Below are 10,613 nucleotides of genomic sequence, written 5' to 3' on the forward strand. Positions count from 1 at the left end.
CACTGTTTACTGTCAATGGAGGTTAATGTTAATTAGTCCTGCAAGTGTCAGTAGGGTGTTGCTGGTAATTGACATTTCTGTCAGCCAATCATCTTCGCCCTCTTCCCTAGAAGATCCAGTTCTTCCTGGCTGGGAATTGCTGATGATTTTCAGTGTTCTCAGTGCAGTCAGCCTGCTCGGAGCCCTTGTGTGTCTGGCTCCTGGGTTTGTTTCTATTTGTCTGGTAATCTACTGTCCTTGTGATTCCGCGTCCCCCCGGCTGGTTGTTCAGCTGCCGGGGGCGCGGGTGCCTGGCCATCGTGGTGCTGGTGGCATGCGGCGTCGGATGCGCACGCACCTGTGAGTGCAGCTGCCGTGCACAAGCTCCTTTTATTTTGTTCTGTTGGGAGTTGTCTGTCTCCCTCTCTCTACCCCTGGGCGGAGGCTTTTGTTGAAAGGTCAGGCAGAGACTGGCAATCACTGCCAGTTATTGGTTTCCCTCAGTATGCTAGCTAGTCTTCCTCTGTTGGTCTCCTGCTTCTGTCATCTTGTCTGCTATACTTTGCTATTATCCACCAGGTTTTTCCATCTGCCTCAGTTCTGCTTAGTATTGTTTGTGTTGGTTATTTACATCCGCCTTTTCTGTCGGTATTCTACCCTTTCCATCCAAATACACCAGCGTCCCTCTTCAGTCCCTAGTTAGAGTGGGACCGCTGCCCAGCTGCCTGCCTAGGGTTAGCCAGGAGTGGAGGCAAGCAGGCAGGGACAGGGGTTGTGGGTGAGATCTAGGGCACCCAGAATGGTGTATCACGGGTAGTATACCGTAACACCTTGTGTTTTAGTTATTCAAAGTGCAAGAAACAGGTTGTGCCAGCAACACCAATGACGTCCCACACTGGTTCAGGCCACCAAATGCAACAGCCAGCCAGTCAAGGAGCTTTAAACCACAAACTCCATAGAAAGTCCATATGAAGAAAATGTAGGGGTGTTAGTTAGTTATTGTCTGACCCTATTTGTTCTTTGTTGCCAGTACTCTGGTTGCCCTCAGACCCCTGTCCTTGTGGAAGAAAGTGGGTTCGTCCTTTTCGGGACGAGTGCTCCGTTGCGAGGTAGGTTCAGCTCTGTCCACAACCTCACTCTTCTATCCTGCCTGCATCCAGCCACCCGTATTTCTTGTTTTCGTATCCATTCTGGCTGCCCCCCCCCATACCCTGTTCCTTTTGGCAGTCCAGTACGAATGTAACAGGAGATGTGTAGGCTGGAACAGTCCCCAACCCCTCTGCCTCCATTTACTGAGCAATGATCGCTCCTCTGTAAAAGCACAGACATGATCATCATTGGGGCAACAGTCAAGCGTATATGCACCCGACAATGATCCTGTATAAGAGAAGAGATCATTGCCTGGTACAAAGAAGGACAAGGATAAAAAAAAAATAGCAAAGGTACATGAAGTCCTAGAGGGGATTTGTACAGGCTTACTACTTTACACCAGGCAACCTGCGTCACATCTTCTTTGGAAATCTAAAGGAGTTATGGGAATATATACGGACACTTTCAAAGATAAGTCACTATCTCATATATTATATCTGGCCATGACTCAATATGTACTTAAAGGAGATGTCTCGAGGAAGCAGTGAATTTTTTTTTTTGCCCAGTCCCCCCCATTAAGTACACATTACTAAGCCCCCCTGTAAATGACATTTCTAGCTGGTTTGTACTTACCGTTCCAGCGTTTCAGCAACCTATAAAAGTTTCCCCAAGATGGCCGCCGGCTCTTTTCCCTTCGCTCGCTGCAGCCCGACGTGCGTGCTCCCGAGACGCTGCCAGCTGTGTCTCCATGACAACACGACGCCCCGCAGCCGCCGACCGGACCCCTGGAGTGAACACGGCCGACCAGTCACCCACCGCCAGGCAGAAGGTAACCGGCGCAGCCCCCCCCCCCCATCACAGCGGCAGCCCCCCCCCCCCCCCCCGGCCCAGCGCTAGTTCCCCCGTCGCAGCGACAGCCCCCCCCCCGGCCCAGCGCTAGTTCCCCCGGCCCAGCGACAGCCCAGAGCGACAGCCCCCCCCCCATCGCAGCGACAGCCCCCCCCCCCCATCGCAGCGACAGCCCCCCCCCCATCGCAGCGACAGCCCCCCCCATCGCAGCGACAGCCCCCCCCATCGCAGCGACAGCCCCCCCCCATCGCAGCGACAGCCCCCCCCATCGCAGCGACAGCCCCCCCCCCATCGCAGCGACAGCCCCCCCCCCCCCATCGCAGCGACAGCCCCCCCCCCATCGCAGCGACAGCCCATCGCAGCGACAGCCCCCCCCATCGCAGCGACAGCCCCCCCCCCCCCGGCGCAGCCCGGCGCAGCGGCAGCCCCCCCGGCCCATCACTTACCAGGACAGCTGGACGGCGGGACAGCTGGGCGGCTTCTCCGGACAGCTCGGCAGCTCTGCACCTTCCTCTAGCAGAGGAAGGTACAGAATGGCCGCTCCAGCGCGCTCCCGAGCAGTGACAGCTCGTCTGTGCATGCGCAGAAGAGCTGTAGCGGGGAGCACACTGAAGCGGCTCGTGCTGAAAGGAGAAGACCGGACTGCGCAAGCGCGTCTAAAAAAGCAAGCTGCCAGCGAATTTAGACGGAACCATGGAGACGAGGACGCTAGCAACGGAGCAGGTAAGTGAATAACTTCTGTATGGCTCATATTTAATGCACGATGCATATTACAAAGTGCATTAATATGGCCATACGGAAGTGTATAGACCCACTTGGTTTCGCGAGACCACCCCTTTAAGGTTAAGTAGAAAGGAGACCAAAGTGTGATTCCAGTTCATTGATAAGGACAGCTGCTGAACCACCGGATGGAAGCTGCAGTGTCTTCTACATATGTAGTATTTACTCCAGCCAAACACTTCCTGATAAGTCCTTGTATATAAGACCGCCCTCACCCTTCATGTCCAGCAGATATCGAAAGCTGTAAGCACACGGCAGACTCCAGCCTGAATTATACAGGTAATATTGACGTTATTCCATATATCATGTTATAGTCTGCTGGTTTATATGCTTTCGCTGGGCTTTTGGGTTATGAATTAAGATCCTACATATAAGTTTATTTCATGCAGTTTTAGTCATTTAGCAGAAGTTGAGAATTTAGTCTGCAACTCCCTTTCTCAGCGTATTTTACATTTTTAGAGATTGTTTGAGACTTTTCAAATGTGTTTAAAAATTATTGAATAGCTATTTTTATTCGTTTTTCTGAAAATTTTCTTCTTGGACTTATCAAATTGAAGCTCCAATTTTTGGCAACTTAAATTCAAAATGTAAAAAATTTACAATCTGTTGTTTTTTATGTCTTTTTGCATTCAATGAAGGGGAATCTGGGCAGAGTGCCCCACAAATAGGGAGAACCAGAAATAGTGTATTGAAAAGAGGTGAAAAGGCATAATATAAAGGTGCTGCTAGCCTAGACCGCTAGACCAGTGGTCCAATTAGTGTCAGGTAATGTGACGCAGACAGAACTAAAAAATCTAAAATAATCACCGGCAGGTTGTGCCAGAACCGTAGTATTTACTATTGCTGTTATACAAAGATAACAAAGTAAAGGAAATGGTTTGGCAACAGATCTGTGTGTTGTGCCTTGTTCTGTTCCCTCTGCTTATGTCATACGTGTACATTGTGCTATGTCATTCACACTTACTAACTGGCAAAACTCTGGCAGAACTTGGAAACAGCGGACATAACTCACGGACCGACATAACACACTGACTGACAAATGCCCAAAACATGACCAAGCATACCTGCATGCTTAAACAGATATGATGTGAGGTATTGGTTCGTATTTTGGCCCAAGTACTTAAGCCTGTGAGCCCACTTCAAGGGTCCTCGTTGTCTTGCGGGTCCCTACTCTAACAAGACAACTTTCACATAAAGCTGGCATGTGGGGCGATCGTCCAGACAGGGACAACCTCGCACTGGTACCTAACAGTCCTCTCCATCATATTTTTTTTTCTCATTCAGGACTTAAACAGATGGGCATGTTTTAGCCCCTTTATGCGGCATCACAATCACTGATGCATAATGGGATGAAACAAAACAATTAATTTCAATGGTTGCTTTTTAACTATTGGGGTTGTTGAGCATTAATACTATGCTGGAGAAAAGATAGGACTTGCCCTATATTTATTACACATAGTTAATACTACGTGCGAGAAAGATAAGACAGGTCCTATCTTCCCACTTTTTTATTTTCAAACTCACGCCAAATAGCGTCAAGTTTTAAAAGTGGAAAAAAAAATGCCCATGTGAAGAAGTCCTAAGACCTCTATTGCCAGGAGGGCGAATGACTACTATGTTGGAATGTGCAATTTGGATAATTGGGTATATTCAACATGCCGCAGATTTGTTGCAGACATTTCTAAGACTGTTCTATTCATCTGAATGGGATTTGTAGACATCCCTGTATATGCTATAGAAACAACCACATATAGATACAGGGGCATAGCTAAAGGCTCATGGTCCTGAGCGCAAAAGTTTATCTTGGAGGGGCCCCCAACTTCTCTTAGCCCATTAAAACGGAGACATAACTTGAAGCTGCTGGGCTCCAATGCAAAACCTGTAACAGGGCCCCCAACTATAATGGTTTATTCATAATACTGGGCTCCCTATATGCAGAAGAAAGGCTTTATGGGCTCCCTAAGGCTTCTGGGCCTGGTTGCAACCGCATCCCCTGCATCCCCTATGGTTGCGCCAGTGTATAGATGATTTTTTTAGCCATGAATCTCTACAACAAATTTACTTCAGGGGCAAGAACAGAGCTTTACATGTAGTCATTGGAGTCCGCAAGTTATACAGCATATAAAATAAGTTGTGGGCTGCCGCAACAATATGGCCCACAGGACACGCGATGCTAAGTAGAATTTCCCAGCCTTAAAGTTTATTATTATAGATGAGCGCGTATACTCACTAAAGGCAATTGCTCGAGCGAGCATTGCCTTTAGCGAGTATCTCCCCCGCTCGAGACTGCAGGTTCGGGTGCCGGCAGCGGGCACGGAGCTGCGGGGAGGAACGGAGGGGAGATCTCTCTCCTCCCCCCCCCCCCCCACCCCCGCTTCCTCCTGCTGACAGCCGCTACTCACCGCTCGCCGACACCCGAGCCTTCAGTCTCGAGCGGGGGAGATACTCGCTAAAGGCAATGCTCGCTCGAGCAATTGCCTTTAGCGAGTATACTCACTCATCTCTATTTATTATCATTGCCAACCTTGAACTTGGGACTCATTACAATGTCCATCGCTGCATGATGTAATTGTTTTATAGATTCAATAACAATGATTAAATGGCCAAAGTTTAATACTAGATTGTAACTGTAATAGGGAAGTTTTCCTTTGTCATTTCATTGGAAGGGCAGAGGAAACCAGAGCTAAAATTAAAACTTTGGAGAGGCTGCGCCCTCACTTCATGATCAAGTTTTCATATTTTGTCTTCTTCCTGTAGCTTTGGGACGTACCTTTTGGTTCTGGAGATTAGAAAAATGCCGGGAAAGGCTACAGCAGGAGTCCACAAGTGTAAGTAATATCAGCATTATGATTTCCTAGGCAGGAAGGTAAAGCTTTCCTTCCAGTTGTGATAGAGCCATAAATATAAGATCTTGTGTTTTTTGCATCTAAGGAGTTTTCTGCTTTCAGCAATCCCTACTTATTAGATGGATGCCATGAAAATGAGCAGATCATAAAGACCATCAGCAATCAGTAGGGAAAATCTGGCAGTGTGGGCTTCTTCAGATGACCATATTTGCACATGCGTACAAAAATTGGTCCTGCTCTATCCTTCTGCGTATTGCACGGCAATGGCCCCCATACAAGTCTATGAGAGATGTGCAAGTGCGTGCGCAAAATGCAGGAACATGCACATTACGCTACACAATTCCGTAAAACACAGAACACATCTGGACCTCAATAGGCTAAATAACCTTTTAGATTCAGGTGGGGTGTTTTGCATGTACAAAACATACAGTACTATGCACTGATATGTGCCCAAAAGTAGTTCATCAACCTCGCTCACTGCACAAATACATTGCACTGAATTGCGCATACGGACGTCTGAAGAAAACCTAAGTGTTCAATATTCCTGCAGCTTCTCCAAAAGGAACATAATCATTGCAGGGTGCCCATTAAAATCAATGGGAAGCCAGCAAGAACATTATTCCTAGACCCCCTACAGTCTGGCTTCTGACCTCAACACTCCACAGAAACTGGCTTTACAAGGGTATCCAATGACCTACTGACAGCCAAATCGAGGGGCGATTACTCCCTACTGCTCCTCCTCAACCACTCCGCAGCATTTGACACTGTTGACCACAAACTCCTCCTCAGTATGCTTCGCTCCATTGGCCTAAAGGACACGGCTCTCTCCTGATTTTCCTCCTACCTATCTGACCGCTCTTTCAGCGTCTCCTTTGCTCGCTCTACCTCCCCTCCTCTTCCCCTTACTGTTTGGGTTCCCCCAGGGATTGGCCCTCGGCCCCCTCCTCTTCTCTATCTACACAGCTCCTATTGGACAAACCATCAGGAGATTTGGCCTCCAATACCACCTCTATGCTGACGACACCCAGCTATATTCCTCTTCCCGTGACATCTCTGCACCTTTCCTTCAAAACATCACCGACTGTCTGTCTCTAACACTATGTCCTCTCTCTACCTAAAACTAAACCTCTCTAAAATTGACTTTCTGGTATTTCCACCCTCCACTAACCGACCTCCTCCTGACATCTCCATCTCAGTGTGTGGCGTCACCATAACTTCTAGACAACAAGCCTTGGGGTCATATTCGACTCTGATCTATCATTTACCCCCTACATCCAATCTCTGGCCCGAACATGTCAGCTGCACCTCAAGAACATCGCAAGAATCCGCTCTTTTCTCACTGTGGACACGTTAAAAACGCCTACTGTTGCCCTCATCCACTCCCGGCTCGATAATTGCAACTTGTTGCTGATCGGCCTCCCCTGCACCAGACTCTACCCTCTCCAACCCATCCGGAATGCAGTAGCCAGGCTCATATTCCTGTCCAGCCGCTACTCAGACGCCTCTGCCCTGTGCCAGTCACTGCACTGGCTGCCCGTTAAATACAGAATTCAATTTAAACTCGTTACCTTCATCCACAAAGCCCTCCACAGTGCAGCGCCCCCCTATATCGCCTCCCTGATCTCAATCCATCACCCAGCCCGGGCTCTCTGCTCTGCTAACGAAACCAGACTGAGCGCCCCTTTAATTCGAACTTCTCATTCCCGCCTCCAAGACTTCTCCAGAGCAGCACCGGTCCTCTAGAACGCACTACCAAAGGCTACCCGGGCAATCCAGGACTCGCAGAACTTCAGGCGTGCTCTAAAAACGTACCTCTTCAGGGAGGCATACTGCATTCCCTAAACAAACCCCTCTGTACCCCCCTGATAACATGCTTCCTGACCTACTGACTGCAATCCCTGCTAGCCATCTTAAACCGCTCCTGTAGTCATACTGTTTCTGCCGTCACACGGCTAAATGTCTGACCATTGTCTATGTGTATAACATCGCTCACTCTCCACCTCGCCATACCGTGCACATCTCCAGCCCCTTTACCTTCTGTATCCCCCCATTACTTGTAGTATGTAAGCTCATTGGAGCAGGACCCTCACCCCTATTGTTTCCATCAATTGATTACTATGTAACCGTGTTTCTGTAATGTTTGTACTTTTGTCTTTCTGTATTCCCCCTGTCTATGTAAGCGCTGCGGAATATGTTGGTGCTATACAAATAAACATTTATTATTATTCATAACCACTGTCCATTGTGACCAACATATGAGGGTCCTGAACATTGGACTCTTGCGAATACCCCTTTCTTTTTTTTTATATGACAATGGGTTTTCTAAATTAAATAACCACTTCAAAGGGAACCTGTCACCCCCTTTGAGCCCCATAAAGTAAGTAATGGGGCTCAGCTCAGGAAACGGACAGTGCAGCTTGAGTTATGGTAAGCACACCAGGGACCTTGTTCTTGCCCTGCGTCCTCATGTGCCATCAGTGTGACTCAGTCCGCTCGGTGCACTCCCATAAAAATGAAGAATCATGCTCATGACATGCGTGGACTTCAGGGAGACACCGCACAGAAACAGGGCACCCAGTGATTAGTGTTGGAGCTGGAATGAGGCTCATGTTGGCAATATAGCTCTTCCCGGACTCCGTGTTACCTAATCTTTGAGCCCCATAACTTAATTTATGGGACTCAAAAGTCATGACAGCAATTAGGAAAGTAAAAATCCTCCTTCTCTCTATGATACTATGAAATTATGAAGGGGATGCAGTCCTTAAAAAAGTCCTGAGCGTTGTCTAAAATGCCATTGCATACCTTGTATGAAATCCTATATTTTATCATTTCAGTCGGTCAAAAAATACTGGCAAGCCTAAAACGTAAGCAGAACAATCCTCAAAATGCAGGTGGAAGCGATGGAAAATCATCGGGGGCAAATAACAAAAAAAAAGAGAGCTAAAAAGAATGAAAAGTCACAAGAGTGCCTCGTCATTTATGGATGAAAAACCAAAAACCGCCTCCTTTGCACAACCGATTGGACGCTGTGCCATAATGTAGGACGTCTTTATTTTCTCTCTTCCCCGGTAGTCACGCTACAGAACCGAATGCCGTAATCCGAATGCTGCAGCAAGAACAGGAACTCTACATCGTTATACCTTTACATGGTAACCACTCGCTACTCTCAGACTGGATTAAATTGTACATTTTGGTAATTAAATAAATATATAATCCGAACAATTGAAAATAATTGTTATTTAGTCGTGTAATTTGTTTTTGGTCATTGTTGAAATTTCGGTGAGGCAAATGACGTCACGATTAGGGAGATACTTGGTCAGGGCTCAGTCAGACGAGTAACCTATGTGTGCAAAAAGAAATGTACCGCACAGATGTGCAAAATGCGCCTGACAGTAGCTCCGTGCCCATTGATTTCAAAGGGGCTGGCGCCAGCAGTGCTGGCCTAATTGAAAACATATGGAGAAGATTGTGATCCTCTGCCACAGCTGAGGAAGTAAGCTAAACAAAGCTTTAACTGTTTCTTGAATCCTCCAAGACATTCTCACAGAGTAACCCCATTTAGCAAGTATACACACGTCCAACCAATCACAGAACTGATATGTACACAAATAACAGCAAGAATGTACGTTTCCTATTCACACAACTTCATTCATGGTCATCCTCATTACAAGTCTATTCATTTCAAGCAAGCAGAATATCGCTCTCAGACTACCATGTTAGATAGTCAGTCTCACACTTTCACTCCCCCTCCCTTCTCTCTGTGTCTGATGTACAATAAATTCTATGAGGCCGGAGGGGGAGGAAGCAGCTTCACTAGGACCAAGCATTCAAATGTAACAGATGATTTAACCATTTGTGAGCTAACTAGGGATGAGCGAGTATACTCGCTAAAGCACTACTCGCTCAAGTAATGTGCTTTAGCCGAGTATCTCCCTGCTCGTCCCTGAAGATTCGGGGGCCGGCGCGGGGCGGGGAGCTGTGGGGGAGAGTGAGGAGGAACGGAGGGGAGATCCCTCTCTCCCGCCCGCTCTCCCCTGCTCTCCGCCGCAACTCACCTGTCAGCCGCGGCGGCTCCCGAATCTTTAGGGACGAGCAGGGAGATACTCGGCTAAGGCACATTACTCGAGCGAGTAGTGCTTTAGAGAGTATACTCGCTCATCCCTAGAGCTAACCTTACCACACAGAGCCAGTGCTCAGCCATTGTCTGTCAACTTCATTTAATATTACTGTAAACTTTCATTCCTTCACTGTCTTAGCCCAGGACTATCTGCATTATGTTATCATCCCTACTTTCTCTGAAAAGGTCTGTCCTGCTGCCTACTATCCCTGATCCTTGTCAGTACTACCGTCACCCATAGCAACCTGTCCCCTCACTACCGTCACCCATAGCAACCTGTCCCCTCACTACCGTCACCCATAGCAACCTGTCCCCTCACTACCGTCACCCATAGCAACCTGTCCCCTCACTACCGTCACCCATAGCAACCTGTCCCCTCACTACCGTCACCCATAGCAACCTGTCCCCTCACTACCGTCACCCATAGCAACCTGTCCCCTCACTACCGTCACCCATAGCAACCTGTCCCCTCACTACCGTCACCCATAGCAACCTGTCCCCTCACTACCGTCACCCATAGCAACCTGTCCCCTCACTACCGTCACCCATAGCAACCTGTCCCCTCACTACCGTCACCCATAGCAACCTGTCCCCTCACTACCGTCACCCATAGCAACCTGTCCCCTCACTACCGTCACCCATAGCAACCTGTCCCCTCACTACCGTCACCCATAGCAACCTGTCCCCTCACTACCGTCACCCATAGCAACCTGTCCCCTCACTACCTGACACTTCTCTGAAGTAGACCATACATATTCCTCTGCTGTGACTAAATATCCCAGTATCATATTGACCTTATCTTATAGCACACACTTAAGGTAGACAACATATATATCATCGAGACACAGAGGACAGTGATGGAGGGTTCTGACTATTCCTACGCAATTCAGAGAAGGCACTAATCACTGGTGTTGTGTACTACAATCAGTGCAAGCATTGGGATGCTAGGTAAA

General features: G+C 48.1%; 1 long non-coding RNA gene across 1 annotated transcript; it reads left to right on the forward strand.

Annotated features, from left to right (window-relative positions):
• Window positions 1-2,912: 2,912 nt before the first annotated feature.
• LOC136610261 (uncharacterized) lies at window positions 2,913-8,775 on the forward strand. Its single transcript, XR_010790071.1, has 3 exons — window positions 2,913-2,976; window positions 5,455-5,525; window positions 8,378-8,775. It is a non-coding gene; the product is annotated as an uncharacterized lncRNA (long non-coding RNA).
• The last annotated feature ends 1,838 nt before the right edge of the window (window positions 8,776-10,613 follow it).

The sequence above is a fragment of the Eleutherodactylus coqui genome, chromosome 2 (genome assembly GCF_035609145.1).
Source record: "Eleutherodactylus coqui strain aEleCoq1 chromosome 2, aEleCoq1.hap1, whole genome shotgun sequence".
In the NCBI taxonomy this organism is placed as follows: Eukaryota; Metazoa; Chordata; class Amphibia; order Anura; family Eleutherodactylidae; genus Eleutherodactylus; species Eleutherodactylus coqui.